This window comes from Narcine bancroftii, chromosome 1, assembly GCF_036971445.1.
Source record: "Narcine bancroftii isolate sNarBan1 chromosome 1, sNarBan1.hap1, whole genome shotgun sequence".
NCBI classification, from domain to species: domain Eukaryota; kingdom Metazoa; phylum Chordata; class Chondrichthyes; order Torpediniformes; family Narcinidae; genus Narcine; species Narcine bancroftii.
In genome coordinates this window covers 302,137,828-302,161,566 of record NC_091469.1, presented here as the reverse complement: position 1 = coordinate 302,161,566, position 23,739 = coordinate 302,137,828, and positions in this window count along the sequence as shown.

Genomic DNA, 23,739 nt, shown 5'->3' with positions numbered 1-23,739 from the left:
GTGTGTGTCGTTGTCATGCACTTTAGAAGAGATGAACAAATTGCATTTCTGCGGCTCATTTATCTGAATCGGGTTTCCTAAAAGTGCCAGGAGGAAGTAATTCTTCCTGAGAGAAGAAGAGCATGATATCCTTGGTTTCTGAAATTTTAGTTTGTTTCAATTTAGCCAAATGGCAGAAACAGAGAATGACACGTGAACATCGAGTACCATCATTGATCAGCAAAGCAGTGCGAATCATTGAGTGGTGAGTTAGCACACAGCTTCCCTTAGGCCTTCATCTTCACACTAATAAGTTAAAATGATAAAAAGATTGCAAATGGTCAGTGCACAGTGCTCTGGACAGGACAAGGACCCAATGGATACTGTGGGGTAGTTCTTTGATCAGACAGTCCAGATCACCTGGCAGAATGCCTCACCACCACAACTCACTAGCAACCACCAGGACCTTGCCTGGTGGGTGGTGAGAGGAACCTTGCTAGTCATATCCTTCCTATATGACCAGAATATCATCCCCACTGCATGCTGTTCTCATGATGACTGTGATGGGGAAGGAACAGTCCCCAACCTCTTTGCAGACGGTGGACTTGCTCAGAGTGTGTGGGGAAAGATGCAAATAATCCTGTCATGGATCGTTTCCAGAATTAGCACAACAGAGGACTCTCTAATTAAGGTCACTAATTTACAGGCTGTTCCTGGGTACAGATGCAGAAAGAGATATCTAGAGCTGCTGGAAGATCAGCAACTTAGTGAAAGATGCTCTTTGGTTTGCCCAAAACATTTTGGCCTTCCAGCACTGTAAGATGTCAGTCAGGGAATGTTGCCAACTCACATTCCAGGCTGAAAGTGTATGTGCTGAGGGATGGAATGAGGCTAGGCCCAGCCAACACAAGGATGGTGAGAGGCTGAGACTGAAGGGGAAGCCCCACAAACAATGGAGTAACCACAGGAGGCCACATTAGTGTAATTGGTGCTATGTAATAAAATAAATGTACAGTAACAAAAGGTCAATATAAATATAACTTTATTGTGAATAAAATTAATTATGGAAAAAAAGTCATGGCTAGCCCAAATCCAGGTTTGCAACTTATTAACACATATATTGACTAAAGTAAGTAATTCACCTATTTTCCAGAACATTTGACATTTCAAGCTGCAGGCAATTAACTTTTCACTTAGCTGAGTACATGATTCAACGAGATCAATTGTCATTTTTAAGCAAGACTAATACAAATCTAATGAATACTCCAGGCTGGATTCTGTAGTGCAAAATGTGCCAACAATTTGTAGTCAATGGGCAGGAAATCTCATCCACAGAACTTTTGGGAAGAAGAGGGAAGTTCTATTCATGTCAGCAATCCAATGGGATGAAACACAAAACACTACAGAGGCTGTGATTGTAGTCAAAACACAGAAATGCTGGAGGAATTCAGCTGGTCTTGCAGCATCTAAAGAAGGTAAAAACATATAATTTATTTATTTTAAATAATTTTAAAAAAAGATATATATATATATCTTTTTTTTTCATATATATTTTTTTTCACACTATGAACCATACTGACCAAAATACATACAGACATTTTTCTCTTGAATATATACAGTGTCATTTTCTCCCCCTTTTCCCCCTCCCTTCCCTCCCTCCCTCACATCCCTCCCCATTTATTCAAAGTTCAATCTATATGATACATTAAACCCATTAAACAATGTCGTCATTTAATAAAAATAAACAAGAAATTTTTGTCTTTTACTTTTATATACTGGGTCAGTTCATTACGTTGTCTTCTCCTTCTGTCATTTTAGGAGGTGGAGGTCCGTGGTAGGATTTCTCTATTGTATTTCATGTATGGTTCCCATATTTGTTTGAATATTGTGATGTTATTTCTTAAATTATATGTTATTTTTTCTAATGGAATACATTTATTTATTTCTATGTACCATTGTTGTATTCTCAAGTTGTCTTCTAATTTCCAGGTTGACATAATACATTTTTTTGCTACAGCTAGGGCTATCATAATAAATCTTTTTTGTGCTCCATCCAAATCGAGTCCAAATTCTTTATTTCTTATATTACTTGAAAGGAAGATCTCTGGGTTTTTTGGAATATTGCTTTTTGTGATTTTATTTAATATCTGGTTTAGATCTTCCCAAAATATTTTCACTTTCTCACATGCCCAAGTTGCATGTATTGTTGTTCCCGTTTCCTTTTTACAGCAAAAACATCTGTCTGATACTGTTGGGTCCCATTTATTTAATTTTTGGAGTGTGATGTATAGCCTGTGTAACCAATTATATTGTATCATGCGTAACCTCGTGTTTATTGTATTTCTCATAGTTCCGGAGCATAGCTTTTCCCATGTATCATTCTTTATCTTTATGTTTAGATCTTGTTCCCATTTTTGTTTAGGTTTACAGTTTGTTTCCTTGTTCTCTTTTTCTTGCAGTTTGATGTACATGTTTGTTATAATTTTTAAAATTATCATTGTATCTGTAATCACATATTCAAAACTGATTCCTTCTGGTAATCTCAGTCTGCTTCCCAATTTGTCCTTCAAGTAGGTTTTCAGTTGATGGTATGCAAACATTGTATCATGAGTTATATTATATTTGTCCTTCATTTGTTCAAAAGATAATTATTTATTTCCCGAAAAACAATTTTCTATTCTTTTGATCCCTTTTCTCTCCCATTCTCTGAAGGAAAGGTTATTTATTGTGAAAGGGATTAGTTGATTTTGCATCAATATTAGTTTTGGTAGTTGATAATTTGTTTTTTATTCCTTTCTACGTGAATCTTCTTCCAAATGTTGAGCAGATGGTGCAATACTGGTGAATTCCTATGTTGCACCAATTTTTCATCCCACTTATATAGTATATGTAAAAATATATTATTGATGTTTCGGGCAAGAGCCCTTCCTTAAGGTGTGAGTGAAAAAGTCAGGTGTTTGAATTAAATGCTGGGGAAAGAATGGAAGGGGGGGGGTGCAGAGTATAGACCAACAGACAAAAGGTGTTAATAGGATAGGATAAGAAGATAGGTGAGAATCCATTGGGTTGTAGTGCATCGAGTCCACGCTGCTGAAGATCCAGCTGCGCTGGATGGGTCACGTCTCCAGAATGGAGGACCATCGCCTTCCCAAGATCGTATTATATGGCGATCTCTCCACTGGCCACCGTGACAGAGGTGCACCAAAGAAAAGGTACAAGGACTGCCTAAAGAAATCTCTTGGTGCCTGCCACATTGACCACCGCCAGTGGGCTGATAACGCCTCAAACCGTGCATCTTGGCGCCTCACAGTTTGGCGGGCAGCAACCTCCTTTGAAGAAGACCGCAGAGCCCACCTCACTGACAAAAGGCAAAGGAGGAAAAACCCAACACCCAACCCCAACCAACCAATTTTCCCTTGCAACCGCTGCAATCGTGTCTGCCTGTCCCGCATCGGACTTGTCAGCCACAAACGAGCCTGCAGCTGACGTGGACTTTTTACCCCCTCCATAAATCTTCGTCCGCGAAGCCAAGCCAAAGAAGAGTGCGTGTTGAAAAAACCAAAGACTTGTTGATCCAAACCAAGGCTTTTATTAACTAAAAGACTGGAGCATATCACAAGTAGGTTGACCAGTCCAGAATGACCTGATTTGGCTAGGTGCAATCCTTTAATACCTGCCAGTAGGTGTGGCTACACTCTCAGCCAATCACAGTCATCCTACACTACCATCTGTACATATACACATTGGTGATAGAATCTGTACTATCACATGGGTTTTACTTGAAGCAACAAATATGACTTTGAGAAATCGAAAAGCACAAACTTGTAGGTGTTAGACTGAAAATAAAAGTTTGGATGTACTTGTAGCTCAGAAAACATCTGCAGATGGAGGATTAGAGTATGGAATATTTCAGCTCAAAGTAATGAGTCCGATCAGGAAGCAGCCGTGCAGATGAGAAAGAAGCAATAAGCATATTTTGCAGATAAAATGTTACAGCATAGAAATAGGCCATTCAGTCCATCTCATCCATGGCTGCTGTTATCTACCTAAGTTAGTCCTATTAGAATGGAATTGGAATCCTGTCATAATGAATCTATTCTATCCATGAACCTGTTGACATGACTTTGAATTTTAATTTTATCTGCCTCTAGCTGTCCTTAGATCTCTTTTAAATCTTTCCCCTTTCTATTTTCCTCATGGGGGAGAGTCTAAAGCTAGAGGTATAGGCTTAAGGTGAGGCAGGAATGATGTCAAAGAAACCAGGGATGCAACTTTTTTTTCACAAAGTGGATGATGTGCTTATGGATCAAGCTGCCAGAGGAAGTGATGGGAGCGGGTACAATTGTGGTAGTTAAGAGACATTTTGGACAGGTACATGGATGGTCAAGGTTTTGAGGGATATGAGCTATATGCAGGCAAGTTAGATGATTTTAGATGGGCAACTTATTCAGCATGGATGAGCTGGGCAAAATGTCCCTTTTGCGTGCTATTTACTTCTGTGAGTCTCTTGATTCTAACAGCAGTCTTACTAATTATTTGCATGGTTCATCAAAGTATTTATTAAAGCATGTTTTAGCTCTGTGTAAAATGCTAAAAATTGTAATCCTTTTATGACAGTATATTTGTCAATAGATATTTGAAACTCTATTTGACGATACATCATTTTTAAATTCCATAATCCATTTATTAGGTGCAAGATACCTTTGAAGATAAGCAACATGATTCTTCCCCCTCCTCCCCAAACCCCCCCCCCGGGAGCTGGTCTAACTGGATATTGAACTCAAAAGCTCACTGACGTTACTGATGTATAATCCATATCTGAAACTTCAATAAAGATAATTACTGGGCTTAAAGGTCTGCAGTGGTTTAAAAAGTTGGCTCAGCAGTAGCACCTATAGGGCAATTAGGATTGAGTAATAAATTTGATGTTTACCAATGACATCCAAATTCCAAAAGCTGAATACACTGAAATGCTAGAGGAATTCAATTGGCCATGCAGCATCCATGGGCAGCAAAAATATAATACTGACGTTTTGGGCCTGATCTCTTTTTCAAGGTATAACAAAAGAAAAATAGGAAGGCATCTGAATATAGAAAGATTGAACATTGGCAGGGGGAGGTGTACAGACCAATAGCCAAAAGTGTCAATTGAATATGATAAGATGAAAGGCGAGAATTGATTTTGGCTCTGTGAAAGGAGACAGAGGGAAAAGGGAAAAGAGAGAGTGAGACAGAGCTGGGGAAAAAGGTGTTGGGGGAAGAAGAAGGAGGTGGGGGTAGATTTAACTGAAACTGGAGAAGTTGATGTTAATACCATCGGGTTGGAGGTACTCCAACTGATGCTCCTGTTATGGTCTCCTATACATTGGAGAGACGGGGCACAGACCGGGAGATGTTTATGTTGTGCACCTCGGCTGTCAGCCACAATAGCATAGATCTCCCAATGGCCACACATTTCAATTCCCCATTCCATTCTCGTGCTGACATCTCTATACATAGTCCTATGCATTGTCAGACTGAGAACACCCACAAATTTGAAAAACAATACTTCATATTCTGTCTGGGCAGTAGCATTTAAAGGGAACCAGGTAAGCAAATCAAAGATTTTCATCAGTCAACGTATTTCTTACTTTTTGTTTATTGGACATGTTGCTTATTTCCAAAGTCAGGAGTTTGTTTCTTTTGATCATTGGTCCATGTTGATATTAATTTCAATTTGTGCTGATGACGTGAAGAAATTACAAGGCAGGGCTCTCTCACAGTTAGCAAGAAACCGATAGGTTGCTTTCTTTGTGCATGTTTGTTCCACAAAACAGCAATGAGGAAATCATTTAACATCCAGATGACTTAATTGTGAAATGGATGCTGCAGTAATTTCATCAGCTTCACTTTCACAGCAAAGAACTGAAATCCCAATGATTTGTTATTTCTGGCATTAACACCATTCATTGAGATTTTGACAGATTTTATTCAGAAGCCATCCTCCAAAAAAAAACTAGAAAGCACCCTGTGGAATTATTTTGGCATTGTGCATCCCTTCTGCAATTAAGTGTGGCTTATCTCTTTTATGTGGCTTTTGTTATCCTTCCGTTGACAGCTCTAACTAGCTAAAATTCCCTCCTTGAACACCTTTACATTTGTCGATAAATGACTGATTGACTTTTTGCATTTATGGAGGGACAATAATACTGCTTATCTTCACTAATAATAAATAAATTGTTATCTTTTCCTCGGGCAGCACAGATAGTGTAGCGGTGAGCGCAACACTATTACAGCGACAACGGCATGGGTTTGAATCTGGCGCTATCTGTAAGAAGTTGGTCCATTTTCCCCATCTATGTGTGGGTCTCATCCAGGAGCTTCAGTTTCTTCCAACCTTTCAAAACCTACAGTGGTTGCAGTATAATTGGGACATTCAGGCGCCACAGACCCTTGGGCTGGAAGTTCCTGTTATTTTAAATTTTAAAATGTGAGGGTTCAAAGCCCATTCTAGAATCATAGAACATAGAAATTAGAACAGAACTGCAGATGGACAACCCATTAAGCCTTGTGTCTATTCTATGCATGCTGCTCAAGTTCAACTAAGAGTGCTGCTTGCTTAAACTTGTATAAACCTATAGAAATCTGTTCCACATTAAACAACCCTTCCCTCTCTCATAATCCTCCATTTTATTACATTCATGTGACTATGATACACATCCCTCTGTTTCCTGTGCATTCCTGTGTACATCTTAAACACTGTTATATTATCTATAAACATCAGCACAGAACACATCACTGACATGTCTTGAACATGGGCATAAAGGTAGTTCTGCAATCACACTCTTTTTGTCTATCTGCATCTTCCTTCACCTATTGGTATCATTTGATCTTCAAGTTCAATGTAATCATAAGCCCTGCACTCTCTGACAGATATTTTGACAGCTAAATATCAAAGTCAATTTGGAAAAGCAGCAAACATGTGTAAAGGGTCACACCAGCCCAGCCACAATATAATCTCCCTTCTCCCAAAAGGAAAGAGATTCATGAGTGTGAGAGCAATTTCTTTACTGCTGTAATCAGACTCCTGAACAATCCCCACACCTATTAAATATTGTTGCCTTTGCAGAGTTTCAAGTGATCTCTCCCTGCAATTCTGTAACTCTGCAATTTGTAGTGTGTTATTATTGCTGTACTATTTACGGGTTGATTAGCTAGATTGCACAACAAACAAACTTCCCACTGTATCTTGGTACATCATTACATGTAACATTAAACAAACCTGAAAAATGGGAATGTTTAATTGAAGACTGACGGTAAACCCAAGGAACTGAATGTAATTGTGTTTTAGTAATTTTACTGTAACAGAATTCCTGCTGATTAACACAGGTTGAGATTTTCCCATTGAGATCTTACCATGGACAGCACGGTTAGTGTAGTGGATAACATGATGCTATAAACACACCAGCATCCTGGGTTCAATTCTGGCACTCTCTGTAATGAGTTTGTTCATTCTCTCTGTGTCTGTGAGTTTTCTCCAGGTGCTCTAGTTTCCTCCCACCTTCCAAACATATGGGATTGAATGTTAACTGGACAGCACAGGTTTAAATGACCAGAATCTGCTTCTATCATGTTGCAAATATTTTTTTTTTAAATGACTCCATTATCCTTCTGCTGACATCTCTAACAAGCTAACATTCCCTCCATGATCACTTTTACATTTATCTACTGGCCAATATTGGGTGACAGAATTACTTTTACATCAAAGCTATCAAACTCTGCTCTATCACACGATTGTTTGATAGTTCATGCTGAATAGAATGAAAAGTACATTTTGGATATTAATAAGTTCATTGTATCAACACTACAAAGTTCAAAAAACCTTTCTTATTCTGAAATACATCAAAGGTATTTAAAAAATAATCAGTGGAAATGATTTTCTTTTGCAGGATATAGTTGCGGCAAATAATTAATTTCAATGAAAGACACTGCTGGTTTTGCTCAACATACTGTTATTATCCATTATAAACAGATTAAATCGACAGAATTAAATTTTGCACTTTTCATATTCCCCTCAGTGATAACAGAAAAACATTAACATAAGCTTATCAAATAGGGTCATTCCAGCAATAGAAGTTTATGGTTCTCCATTCTTGAAATAAAATTGACAAACCGACACAGTGCTTACATCCTCAGTTATTGGTTCTTAAACATCAGAGTTCATTCTTTGTTTTTATAAACATGAACTACATTCAGAGTATGTTTAAAAAAAAAATATGATCATTGTCAATCACATTGAATTTCTTTGGTGATGGCCTTCAGAATTGTATTGTACTAATAGAGCTGTTGTCATTAGAATGCACATATTGTGGGATGTTCAAAGTGTCCTATCTTTGTCCATTATTAACATTGCCAATACACCGTATAATCCAAAATTTCCATCCTTTCAACTCTCAGTGGCATTATTTTATTCCAAAAGCAGCACTACTTCATTCTAAAGCATTGTTCAATGCCCTAAAATGGCAGAATTACTTCTCTATTGACATGTTTTTTTAACACCTCCAATTTGTTTTTAGCACAGTTGTTCAATGTTGCCAAATTTACTGTCAATTGCATTTCTGGGTCACTTTTAATTTTTATAGTAATCCCCTCCTGGATATCTTATCTGAGGCATTGGTATGCATCAAATTTCAGATTCCACCTTCCTGCCCAATCCCCAAGAATACTTAAATTGTCACCGAGTTCATCCTGTTCACTTTTGGAATTCTAGGAGTTTCATTAACTTTTATTTGAAAGAATTTTATGACTGAGAAAGGTTATGCAAGAGAAAAGTAACCCAGATGTTATATTAGCTGGCCTTTTAATGAAAACATTTTCAAGATTAGATGTCCTGTAAGTTCCTGGAAACTGTAATGTCCTCACTGCCTATATCCAGCTCCCTCTCTACCTGTTTCACTCCAGGCATTTAGATTGATGAATCAATTGCTACCTTATGATGGCAAAGGTACCTTGCAAATTTCAAATAATGATTAAGTCATGTGTACATTTGCTTCAGAATTCCAATGGCATTCTCAGTGAAATTTTATAAGCTTCTATTTTAGTAAAATAAGTCTGTGAGTGAGTTATTATCAATGGACACAATGGGCACTCTAAGTTTTTCAGAGGCAAGCCTTTGCATCCTTGCCTTTTCTTCAATATTGCAACAGATTATTTGAAGATAGAGACACTGTAAAAATTATTATGGAATTAATTTATGTAATTTTGCAATAGTGAGGGTACATAAGCTCATATATAAACAGAAAATGTTGGAATGATGAGAACAGCTGAAATTTTAATAAAAAAATAAATGTTTCCCACTCTGATCTGCTTAGTATGTTAGATAATGCCAGTACTTTCACATGTTTCTGACATCCAGAATATTCTGCTTTTGTATCACTGAAAGAACATCCCATTTGATTTATCTATAGGGCCCATTGGCCTTTTAAAGGGTCTCTCCTATCATGTAAAATTTGAGCAAATCAACAAGTCACCAGAGCCAAAAGCATGTCTTTAATTCTCCCTGGTATCCTTTGGGACCCTGTTGCAAACACATTTAAATAATGCTTACAGAAGCCTTCTTTTTTTAAAAAAACTTCACTGGGACAGAAAATGAGCACACTTGTAATCTTTAGGCCATTTCAATTTAGGCCTCCACCTTGAGATCTGCTACGGAGTGGGTAGAAAAGAGGATACTTACCTTTCAGGCAGCAGCCTTAAAAGGCTGCTCCAGCATCCCATTTATATCCAAAGATGTCTTGTTACACCCTCCAGATCCAACAGAGGTGGGGTGACTGGTGCCATAGCACCACCCATCATAAATACGTGGCAGAGCAATAGCCGTCTTCCCTACCCATAATACCCTGCACAGCTGAAACTGCTATATGGCTCCCAGAGCAGTTCCAGCTACGTGGGGGTTTATGGGTAGGGAAGACAGCCATTGCTCTGCCACGTTTTGAGCTGCAAAGACCGAAGCTGCCAGGTGTGGCCGTCCCAGCCCACACCGGCCACCCCCTGACAGCTCCCGCTGCCCCACCAGCCCTCGCTGCCCCGCCAGTCCCCGCTATCTCGACTGCCCTGAAGGTCCATGCTGCCCCGAATTCCTTGAGGGCTCCCCACCGCCCCTGACTTGAAGGGAGAGGGGTGAGTGGGGAGATGGGTCGAGGGATGATCACATCATCAGCCTGCACCCAAACAGCCACTTAACACAGCTGTACGTTCAGATTGATCAGTGGAGGGTTGAGCTGTGGAGATTATCCCTCTTGGAGAGGGGTTGGAATATACGGCTCAGAGACCACCTCTGCACATTCAGAAAGCTAAGTGATTATGCATTTTGATGGAGTTTCTCTGCCTTTACATCTCAACTTTTGGGCTATCTGTAATGGCCTTTTGAGAGGCATAGGGATTGTTGTGGATAATCTTGAGCATGTTTGCAGCTTTTCTTCTATTTGCTGGTAAATTCTAAAACATCTAAAGTATAAATGTTCAGTTGTCATGTTAATACTGATGTTCTCCTCTGATACCCTCCTTCAGAAAAGAAATGCAAGGAGGGATTCCAAATAAATCCTCTTCAATATACCATTTCCCAAGCTCTGCATCCTAACTTGTTAGGAAAACATTTGTATGGTCCTATGTCTTTGAGACCTATATTAACAGGACTATCATTCATGGTGATCCAATCTAAGCAGCTTGAGATGGCATTTAAGTTAAAGACCATCCCACAATTAGTAGATTGTAAGACAAGCTAGCAAGTTTTGCATTTCAACCCATGAAAGGAGCTAAAAAATCCTGTACAACATTTACAATATCAAGGAGCACTGATGAAAGTTTCCCATTGGATGTAAGGAAGGATACTATTCTTGTAAGGTCAGTTTGTCTCAGTCTGAGTCATAATAAAATGGAGTGGCTTCTCTGCGATTTGGCACAGGACACTAGTTATCTGGGTAATTTTAATTTATCGCCACTCCGCAATGAAAGCAAGGTTTGCAAAAGGGATTTTTTTAAAATCCAACTAAACTTAATGCTGCAGATACCAGTTAACACATGATTCATTTAATAGGTGTGAGAGGAACCTGTTTTCAAGATGCAGGCCAGTTATTTTAATCTAAAAGCTACACACAGTTGAGTAGTTTTTTTGAGTTTCATGCTTGCAGGCCTGGCTTCTTGGTGCTAGTTCAATTCAGCATTTGAAGGGAAACAGGAGTTAGCAGACCCTGCTTTTATCACTCTCATTAAACATCGTCAGTTAACATTTTAGAGCTCCACAAAAGCAAATGGATTTTTCAAATTACGTGATAGATTCATCAAAATAGAATTGAAAATCAGAAATAGGGAATGAATCTGTTATAGCATTGCCACATTACTGTAAATTCTTACTATTTTGAATGTTTTGAGGGAACCTCAATCTCGAAAATGGCTGGGTAGGGAGTTTCAATAATTGAATATTAGATTTTATCCACAACACAAATTCAGCATATCCTGTGGGTTTCATGGAGTCTGAGAGGAAAACTGGAAGTATTCTGTTGCTATTTCAATGCATCATTACACCTCCCAGACTATCTGACACACACCTGCAGTAACCTTCACTTCTGTTTGCACTCCAGCTGTGCATTTAAGTGCAAGTAAACTACCTGCCAAAAGCAGGGCTTTAATTAGTGCAAGTAGGTGGCTAGTTATTGTGTAATTAATGTCCTTGGGAGCAGCTAATGAATGCTTTTCAATTAAATCGAATCACTCCAAGGGTTTTACAAGGCTTAGAAACTGACCAGCGGTGAAATGTAGTAACAATGGAGGTGGGTATTTAAATGTTGATTTCCCCACATGAATAAAACTAAGTGTCATCTGTGATTCAGTTCTCCCTTGAAGATTTTTGGCAGAGGTTTGATATTTTTCTCAAAACTGCAGAGGGGTCATGTGTAGTGAAGATCTCGCACCATATCAGAAAAAGAGCAACCTCATTATGCATGGAAACATGAACAGTGCCAAATCTTCCAAGTTTACTGGCAATATAAGCAGTCCAATGTCAAGATTCTCTCCCAGGCCAGCATTACCAGCATTAAGTGCACAAGAACCACCTTGAACAGGGTCACATTGTCAAAGGCTCATTGAAATCCATGGCAAAGTTGCATTTAGAACAGCAGCAAGACCCTCCATCTTCTTGGTCAGAAGCAGGTAGACACCCTGGCAAACCAGTGGAAGGAGCACAACACATTCTGCGCTAAATATCAATACAACTTCTGTCATATCCATGGCAGAATCTGCAGATCCCACATCTGACTCATCAGCTAACTCGGAATTCAGAGAAGTTTGGTGAAAGCAAGTTATCCTTAACCCCAAGGGACTGCCTCAAGGGAAGCACTTGAGCTCAAGCAGGGGACAGTGGAAGATAGAAAGAGGTAGAAGAGAAGAGCCATGAGGAATGTTTTAACTTGCATCACATGGTTTATAGAGAAAGGTTGAAAAACAATGCTTCCATGTGCTGAGATGGAGATTTTTGTCTAACTGGAACAGGAATGTGTATTATCAATAAATGAAAGTTTTAACTGGCCTCATTATTTTGTGTTTCTTTTCCTTCCAGAACCAACTGTCTACTCCAATAAGTAAAGCAAGATGTCATACAAGTTAAAAAGGAAGGTGTGAAGATGCGGTAATTGTAGTATAATTCAAAACAAAGTGCTGGAGAGACTCAGCAGGTCACACATCTCGAGGAAGAAAAGGGTTCGAGTCCTTCTACAAGTAGGAGCAAAAACCAGACAGCACCTGAATAAAAAGATGAGGGAGGAATAGAGATGAGAGGAGGAAAGAAGAGGCAGATAGGAGGCCAAATCAACAGGTAAGAGGTCATAAATGGAAGTGTAGAAGAAAAAAAAGCTAAGAAGAGATTGGGAGAGTGTAAGTATCTGAATGGAGGGGGAAGGGATAAACTGCGTACCAGGACAAGCTACAATGTAAGCTTCCATGAGCAGTGAGATTCAACTTATTGACTGAATTCCTACCATCACAAGATTCAAATGAATACAGACACATTGCAAATAAATATCATCACTGCAACCAAGAATTTCAAACACCCACGTAAGGTATTTACCTCCTGATATGTACTTTGAGTAAAATATATAATTTGAGAAATTAGTACCTTATGAGGATTGTTTTACACACACACACACACACACACACACACACACACACACACACACACACACACACACACACACACACACACACACACACACACACACACACACACACACACACACACACACACACACACACACACACTTTTTTTTCAAATATATTCATTCACAAAATCTGGAGATCATTGGTGAGGCCAACATGTATTACGTAAGCCTGATTGACCCTGAATGGAATGGTTTCCTTGGCCAGGTGAGAGGATGGATAAGAGTCAATCAGATTGTTCTGGATTCAGATGTGGCCCATAGCAGGGAAGAAATCAAATTTTATTCCATGGTATTAGGAAAGTGAATGACCTTACAGAACAATTCTACAAACAATACGAAGGGAGGTACAGTTAGTGCATGTTTTTACAGCACCAGCGACCTGGGTTTGAAGCTGCCACTGTCTTGTATGTTATCCCCGTGTCCTTGTTTTTTTTTTTCCCTCCAGATAATGTGGTTTCCTTCCACGTTCTGAGGAGATACGGGAGTGAATAGGCTAACACGTGGATATATTTGGTCAGGGTGGGCTTGTAGGCCAGATTGATCCAGAGTGAGTGATATTTACATTTTATTCTCGTTATCTTGTTACTTTCACGTACGTGAATCGGGTTAAGTTGTTTTATGGCAAGGGAAGTGAATGGCATTCAAGGGCAAAATCTTGTGAGTGCAGAGTTTACATGTTCCTGTTAGGATTAAAGGCAAAGATACGAGGCATAGAGAACCATATATTGGCAATCTGTTTAAGAAAAAGAGGGAGATGGACAACAAGTATAGGCATCAAGGTGTTAATGAGGCACTTGAAGAGTTTAAAAAAAATACAAGAAAATACTCAAGAAAGAAATCAGGAAGCAAAAAGAAAACATGAGTCTGCTCTGACAGATAATATGAGGTAAACCTGAAGGGTTTCTATATAGAGAATAAAAGCATAGTAGGGACAAATGTTAACGTGGTAAATTGGATCAGCAAGTTTGCTGATGACACAAAGATGGGAGGAGTTATGGACTGCAAAGTAGATTTTTAAAGCTTGCAGAGGGATCTGGACCAGCTAGGAAAATGGGCCAAAAATGGCAGATGGAGCTTAATGTAGACAAGTGTGAGGTGATGCATTTTGGAAGGGCAACCTAAGGTAGGAGATATTCAGGGCACTGAGGAGCATGGAGGAGCAGAGAGATCTGGGAATACATATACATTATTCCCTGAAGGTGGCATTGCAGGTGGACAGGGTTGTAAAGAAATTTTTTCGCATCTTAGCCTTTATAAATCGAAGTATTGAGTATTGGAGTTGAGATGTTATGTTGAAGTTGTTTAAGACATTCATGAGGCCAAATATGGAATATTGTGTGCAGTTCTGGTTACCTAACTACAGGAAGGATATTAATAAGATTGAAAGAGTGCAGAGAAGATTTACTAGGATTTTCTGGGTCTTCAGGAGTTGAATTACAGGGAAAGATTAAACAGTTTAGGAGTTCATTCTTTGGAGCGAAGAAGATTGAGCTGAGATTTGATAGATGTTTACAAGATTATGAGAGATGTAGACAGAATGGTTGCGAATAGGCTTTTTTCCACTCAGACTGGGGGAGATAAATACAAGAGGTCATAATTTTAAGCTAAAGGAGGAAAGGTTTTGAGGGAACATTGGGAGAAAGTTCTTCACTCAGGAAGTGGTGAGAGTATGGAATGAGCTGCCATCTGATGCGGTGTGTGTTTTAAGAATAAATTGGATAGATACATGGATGGGAGAGGCCTGGAGGGTTATGAAATGGGAGCAGGTCATTGGGACTAGGGTGATGATAGTTGGCACAGACTAGAGGGGCTGAATGGCCTGTTTTCTGTGCTGTAGCATTCTTTGGTACATTTACCAGTTCTCCAATGCATGTCTCGGTCCCTGGGTCAGAAATTCAGATCTCTGGTCATTTGTCCACTAATCTAATTACATCAGCCATGACAGCCTGGTCACTCTCATGACACATTCACACTGCAAGATTCCAGATGGTTTCCAGGATGCAAACACATGACTGACTCAGGGGAGAAAAGGTATGCCCTCATAATATCCAGTTTAGGTATGTCAAGATGTACAGCATCAAATGCTACTGTGAAATCTTTGCTCTTGAACTCAGTGATACCTACCAATCAAAACTGACTCTTACAAGGTGGGGGTGGTCGGGGGTGGGGTGTATTTTGTGTTCATCCTCCAGTTCAATGCTCCTGACCACTACAATGCTCCATCTATTGGCTCAATATGTTGAGTAACATATTCTTGGATAATTGGCTTTGAATTGTGAGTGCTGAGTTAGTGTCTCTTCTGAGTGTGGTATAGCTATTGAATTTTAGGCTTGGGTCCTATTACACTGGACTACAAACTTTTTCAAGAGGTTTGCTTCCTGAAAAAAATGGGGATTATGATAGACAACTTCAAGCTGGACACAAAGATAATTTCAGATTTCTTGAATCACGTAGGAAGCTGGAGAAATATTAAATTAACTTTTATTGAATTTGGCATCTTTCATTGCTTATTGATGATAACACATTGTGTTAGTTCAACTGACCTAAAAATGTTTTGCCACTGATTTTCAGTTGTACTCAGCAACTGATCCCTCTCATGTCAGTGTCCAACAATAGTTGGTCAGCAATGATAGATGCCAGTTGCCCTGATACTGCTTTTCCATGTCCTGGTGAAACTTTTCACCATGTTCGTCACTGACTGCAACAAGATCAGCAGAGTTGAAGTCCAAGTGCAAATGCAGAAAATGAATTTTCAATGACAAGCTGTATTTCATTGGTTGTATATGCTTGAAGTAGACTTAAAATATGACAGGAAATCATAAACATAGGTTACATCTAAAATGTGTTGCGTTTTAAGAAAATGTTGAGGTGATTTTCGTGATCATCAGCCCAAAATCCATAAAATACACCCAAAAGCGTTCATGAAGAACATTATTCGTTGTCTAGTGTTATTTATGATTGTTGGTGGGTGGGTGGGTGGTTAAAGAATTGGACAATTTAACGAATGGTGAAGAATGAGGTAAACTGGCTGATCTTGGCAACTCCTGTGTGACCATTACATTTCCGCCTGCTCAACATTAATACTCTTGAAGCACTCTCCTCATTGCATTTTCTGCTACTGCCAGTTTCCATGGCACTCTTGACATATATGTGGAGGGACTCTTGCAATTTCCCTCCCAGCATGTCTTCATGGATGCAAAATCTCTTTTTTTCATTTCTCTGGGTATATTGCTGAAAACTTGATGCAAAATTTGTTGCATGTTTTGCCACCATGCCACAGACAATACTTGTTTTGAGAAAGTCCCAGTTAAATTTAAATGTTAAAAGTTAAATATTAAATTAAAAATGTAGACATACAGCATGGTAATAGGCCTTTCCGGCCCACAAGCCTCTGGCACCCAATTACACCCAAATGACCTACAACCCCCCCCCCCCACTGCCTACATTTTGGAAGAATTTGGTACATCTGGAGGAAACTGATGCAGACACGGGGAGAATGAACAAACTCCTTACAGAGAGCGCCTGTTTTGAACCTGGGGATGCTGGCGCTGTAACAACATTGCACTAACCACTATACTAACTGTGCCAAACTTGTGCTAGAATTTATCCCCCACTCACAAGCTGCAAGCATCCTTTCCAATAGTGATAGTCATTCCTGTTATTTGCATTGATACATAATGCTAGTGAATAATACGGACTGCATCAGATTATGTCAAAATCTGGTCCGCGAGTAAGCAGTATAAATTTAAAGTGTTGCCAGCAAGGGTTTAAGTGTGCAACATGCTTCTCGGGCCCACTTTCCATGTTCTTTGCATTAGTTCTAATACAGCATGTCTGCTGCTGTTTCAGATCTGTCACATGCATCTATTCAATTATACAAAGTAATCTTCAGATATTCTTCAATATATTTGCAGAGGACATTTTCCTCGAGATCAACAACATTTATTCACAGCCTCAATAGTTAATTATGCGTGGTTAATGGGAAACTTAACATTAAGGAGATGGTTTGTCTTCATTTTAATGAAATTCCAATATGATTTAAAGACCTTTTCAAATAATATTAAAATTTTTACTGTTTTATTTTTAACCAAACCTTCAGCAATAATTCTTAAGCTCTGTAAATAAGAACTGAAACTGCCACTGTAAACTGTGAATGTCAATGCATCATGGCTCTGAGCAAATTCCATTCATTATTTTTTTACATATTTGATTAATTAGTTGGTTTATTCCTCTGTGATGTCAGTTACAAAAAGTTCTCTGATTACCTTAGGGACCCCATTACCCTTCTGTAGTGAGGAAGGACATTATGAGAGCAGAACCTTAATAACAGTTCTCAAGGGGTTTGAAAGTAAACAGAGAACAAGTCAAGCTTGGTTGTGAGCCAATGGCTGGGAATTAAACTGGATATTTGATGTATCATACAAGCTGTTTGGATATAAGGATGCCAACATTTTAATAATGCCTCCGTAACTAGAATATGCATAGTCCTGCTACATTTCACACTTTACTGTCAAAAAGACATTGGAATAGTACAGGCTGAAAACTGTGTTTAATGGGTTTGGATGTTATGGAAGCCATTTTCTGATCCAAATGTCAACTGCCAGGAATTATACAACTACCTCCACTACCCTTGTCACCTGCCTGGGTTGCACACCCAGGTTCTTATCACACACTGATTCTACCTAATGTAGAACTCTTGTCAAAATATCATCTGGTAGCTCTAAGTGTGAAATATTGAAATACTGGGCTAGAAATTCTATTGTGGAGTAACTAGTTTTTGCTCATCTGCAATAGATGACAACCAATCATGAAAAAGATTCAACATTCCTGCATCATGCAGTGTGAAGTTTCACTGTGATGTAATGACAGAATATACATTCAGAGTGTACACCATCGATGTCAGTCAATTTTTGACATTGGTATGACAAAACCAAAATGTGCATGTGTCTGGTATGTGGACACCAATACCTTGGAGCAGAAAGCCCTGCAAAAGGTAATGACACAACATTCCCAACTATCAAGAACATCCCCAGGGAATGTTGATGTCGAAAAGCAGCAACATTCATCAATCATCAAAGATCCACACCACCTAGCACATGGGTTTTGGAACACCTGTTACCCCTCTAAAATCAGACTCATCAACAACAAACTCAATCAGAGACCTATTTAAGAACTCGTACTTTTGCACTGTATTGAATATTTTCTTTCTCTGTATTGCACAGTCAGTTTGTTCACATTTCTTTATTTGATGATGTGCATCTTCTTGAGTGCAGTTTTTTTGCACAACCAATAAATGGTAATTCTACCTGGTCTGTAGGGGAAAAAAAAATCTCAGCCTTGTATGCCTGCATGTACTCTGAGAGTAAATCTGATCTTTGACTGACTTTGCTGAAGACGCTGCAAGGGCCTTGAATTGATCAATAAATCAATAAGTTAATGGGACTGCCCTGACTTACTGTTGGAGAGTCAACCAAAGGAGAAGATCAATCCATCTACTTCAATTAAACAGTTAAGTCCAGGTGCATCAGAAACAAACTTTTTTCTGAAGAGATCAGAGGGTGTCATGAAATAGGATGGATCTTGGGTTTTTTTTTTATTTTCCTCCAGATATTAACCTTCAATACCCTCCTCAACTGTCAGAATGTGGGGCTCCCATTTCTGTCGAGAGTACCTCACTTTGTCTAACCTTTTCTTCGCGGTGTTCTCATTTTGAAATAGCAGTTATCATTCTGAACTCCCAGAGGGGCTAATTTGGGAGAAGATAATGACTGGTTGCCTCTTGAGTGACCTGATAAATTGTGTGTAGTTACAATGGGAATATACTAGAAAACTTGAACACGCAATTCATTGTAGGTGTGAGTCCATTAGCCTGTTGACCAGTGAATCTGATTATGGAGGAGGAAACTAAAGCATCCAGGTGAAGCTGATGTGGTCACAGGGAGATCATGTGAACTCTGCACAGACAACCTCAAAGATCATGATCAACACTGGGATGCTGGAGCTTTGAGGTTACAGCACTTTCTGCTGAGCTACCCTGCAGAAAATAGCAGAGAGTAAATATGAGTGCAAATCAATCTGCTTGGCTGAAGTGCATGTTCTAGAGGTAAGTGCTTGAAGTAAGGCAAGGGTGTTCGGTACTCAGTACCTCGGAATTATGAGTCTTTGAATAATGGGAATTGTCAGTGGATACATTCAGTTAATTAAGGATGCAGACATTAACTTTGATCACTTTAATCACAGACCCTTACCACCCAGCACATGCTCTGTTCTTGCTGTTGCCATCAGGAAAGAAGTATAGGTGCCTCAAGACATACACTACCACATTCAGGAACAGCTGCTACCTCTCTACCATCAGAATCTTCAATGACCAACTCAATCAGAGACTCATTTAAGGACTCTTTCTTAAGCACATTAATGATTTTCCTTTCGTTCTCTCTGAATTGAAAACTCACCTTCTTTACAGTTCTTTGTTTGTTAAGATGTTTTACTTTACTCTGTGTACAGTTTATTTTTTTTTCATTACCAATTAATGGTAATTCTGCTGTGTCCATAGGACAAAGGAACCTTGTGATATGTGACATCATGTATATACTCTGACAATAAATCTGAAACTCGTGCAAAGTCAGAGTTTGGAGTTAGGACAGATGCAGGGTGAGAAAGATCATTTCTGAAGGAGACGCAGCGGGAACCAGATCAATGATCAGATTGAGGACGTGAATGGAATTAGCCTGGTGGAAGAGATCTAGCATTTTGCTGATACTGCTCTGCGAACAACTGATGGAAATGTAAGATTTCTGAATGGCAAACCGAAAAGTGCACAGAGCAGTGAAATTGCTCAACTGATAAGCCAGCCCTTCAAGTAAGAGTGGCCTCAAAGAGAGGTGCTTGAAAACCATATTGATTGGGATGCAGATGATGATGTGACAGAAGAATATGCCACTGATAAAGATGATGTTAATGATGACGAAGTTGGCTCAGTGCTGACTGGCAGTGAAATGGCAATTGAAGTGTTTGACCTACTTGAAACTAGTGATATGCTTACCCCCACAGACGTGGACACCAGGAAAATTGCTCTCAAATTCAAATCGCTAGATTATTTTACCAAAGCTGAAATTCAGAAAATAAAGGCTCAGCTCAAATTAGCAGAGAATGCGAAGATCCAGAAAAAAAATGCAAACTCCAAGAACCAAGATGTTCTTGGGGCAAAGCAACCAAATGTTTGTAGCTGTGCACTTGGGATTGAGTGCCTGGCCTACCTTCTCTCACTGTCTTCTGTCTTTATGGGGTTTCTTGTGCTCTGTGGATAAAGAACATTTTTGCTCTTCATCTCCTCTGCCTAGTCTGCACTCTCATGTTATTACTTTTTCTCCCCCTTTCTGCATGAATGTAACTCTCCATTAAAAATGCCTACCAGCTAAGACGTTATGACTTCAATCCTCTTATTGATATGTGCAGCCAACAAACAGAACAGGGAGCAGTGACAACAAGCACCAGTCAGCATGGGAATAATGCACCGTCTCCATTCAATAAACAAGTGCATGGATGACAATTTTGTGAACCACAGCTGCAGATATTGATAAAGCATTTTGTCATTGAAATGCAAAATATGTCACCAAACTGATATGTAACATATTTAAATAATCACTGGAAATGATGATACTGACTGCGTATTAAATCATAACCAAACCACCTCCTTGTTTGGACAAGGATATAAACTTGGGGATTTTTTTAAGCTCACTAAAAAAAATTGTTAAAATACTGTTCAAATATGTTCACCAATTTACTTGTATCCAGAATAGTATGATATAAAGAAAAAAGTTTACCATTAAATATGCTGTTTTGGATCCTGTTGAATTTTTCATGACAAAAAAATATACAAACTCAAAGTGATTCACCATCTAATTAATTGGTCTTCATTATGAACATTAATGATCCTGAATTTCTTCCAAAATATACTGGAGCAGCTTCAACCATTTCTAAAGCCCCATGCTCTTTACTCAGTTAGACTGGTTACATTTCCTCATGTATCTTTCTCTCCAGAAATAGAAGACTCTCAATGGCAGGCATCCCAGCTGGCTTTCAACTTTGTAGGTCGTGAATTCCGACAATAGAATCTGTCACCATGACTAGAAAAGAATATGCACGTGAGACTAAGCAGCATTTAAGATCAACAGCTTGATGCTTCAGTACAAAGGATAATGTCACATAACTTACTTTGGTTGTTATATATCTTACTAGAATATTATTATTAATGGGACATTCAAGAAAGAGGTAAAAGCTACTTTAAAGAAATTATATCTTTGATGGGCACACAAGTAAATGTTTTAATGATGGTTTAATGAAGGCCAGTGTTTGGAGAGAGATGCTAGCACAGAAACAATTTGCATTGTATATTGTGAGATTGCACATATTCATTCATTCAGTGCCTTGCCATTCAGCGTGGGCAATCATGCCTATCCATCCATAACCATCTCTGACCCTCTGAATCATAGGTATTGCCTCCCCTGTTCTCTGAAATCCTCATTTATCACAATACTTTAAAAATTTTGGATAGATGAGGATATCCAAAACAAATCAGAAATCCTCAAATATCTGAAGGTTTTTGGAGTGACAGGTGGGAAAAAATTCACTCGATATGAAATTAGAATGATTCTCTTGGTTTCAGGTTATTCCCTCCTCTCTCTCTCCATTTCTTCTTTACCTTCCCCTATTGACTTTTCTCTCCAACTCTCCCTCTCAAACTGCATTCCACTGTCAACCAGTCCCAAGCAGTCAGAAGAATCCCCTGTCCCAGCATCATCAGGCAGGAGCGGGGTCTCGGGCTCAGTGGCAGGATACTCAAGTTCTGATACTTATTGGAGAATGAAAGAATCAAAGCCAAAAATCTGTTCATTAAATAACTTCAACCATTTTGTCCTGAAATGTATTAGTTTCTGTTGCCTAATCATATACTGAGAAAAAAAATATTTTAATGGAATTCTCTAGGAGGTAAGCTGCCAATGGGCAGTGAAAAATTACAGATAGGAAGCACCATAGCACCAAAAATAATTTTGTTTTTCCACCTTTGAATCATATAAATTCAGCAAGGACTGGTCAGGTGAAAATAACCATGAATACCAGTAGTAAGGATAATAATGTGACATGAGCTTGTGCAGTCTCATTTTGATATGGCCCTAGAGCAGTGGTTACCAACCTTTTCCCACTCACATCCCACTTTAAGTATTCCCTATGCCATAAGTGCTCTGTGATTAGTAAGTGATTGCTTAAGGTGGGATGTGAGTGGGAAGGGAAGGTTGAGAATCACTGCTCTAGACCCAACTGTTACTGAAATATTTTGCTTGAGATAAATTGTCATTGGCCCCTTTCCTTTGGAGTTATGAAACCGTGCACATAACGAGTCAATTTGGTATGATTAAAACAGTGATTTTCAAACTTTTTCTTTCCACCCACATACCACCTTAATCAATCCCTTATTAATCACTGAACACTCATGGCATAGGGAATACTTAAAGTGGTATGTGAGTGGAAAGTAAAAGGTTGGGAACCACTGAGCATCTCCGTTCCAAATTATCTTTAATTGCCAATGTCATTCAGAGAGGATTGGTATAATTCAGAGATAACAGCTAGTGTACAGAACATAAAATTAACAGGCTTCAAAAGTTTTATGATGCACTAAAGGACAGAAAAAAGACCCTTCGGCCTATCAAGTTGATGCCATCTTCCAGAAGTGAAATCCCACTTCCTCTGAAACCCTGCAACATATTCTCTTTCACAAACCCTATCAACTCCTCTTTTGCCACTGAGCCATTTAACCTGTCTGAACTAGAGCTAGAGCTCTGACAAGGTTTATATTCCAAATTGAACCCAGGTTCCAAGAGTTCCAAAGTAGCAACATTAACTGCTGCAAAAAAATGCAACTCAAGAATCACAGAAGTTTTTTGCTGAATCTGCTTGAGGAGCTGGATATCGTTCTCTTTACCTGATTTTAATTGGACAGTAAGAGTTTGATGGCAGTCAGCAAACTTGCAGCCAGTTTATTCCATGTATGTTTGGATTCTTGGAGGGCAGGAGTGATTTCAGGACTTTGTACTCATTTTAGAAAACAAACTGAAATACTTGCGTGAACTCCTGAGTGTTTCCATTACTTTTGTGTATTTTACCAGAATCACAGGGTCTGCAGACTTTCCTGCTTATTTCCAATCAAAGAAATTCTGGTGGATTTGATAACATGGTTAATTATCAGTTACAATATTAAATCACAGGAATTTGAAATGATGTGTCTGAATTGTGGACTTTTTAAAAAAAACTCTGCTGATGTATTTATTCTGTATTGAATTTAATAAGGGCTCAAGGGGAACATAACAAATATCAAATGGCCTTAAAATTAAGACTTACACTCAAAGCAAAAAATAAAGGTAACGTTTCCATTATTGTCATATAGTACTACATTTAGAATGAAATTTACATAAAATTCTTTAAATTTTGACTACCATAAGGCAGACAGAGAATGCCCACTTTGTCTAGTTTGCATCTCCTTTGAAATGTAACAATATAAAATGCCTAAAATAGA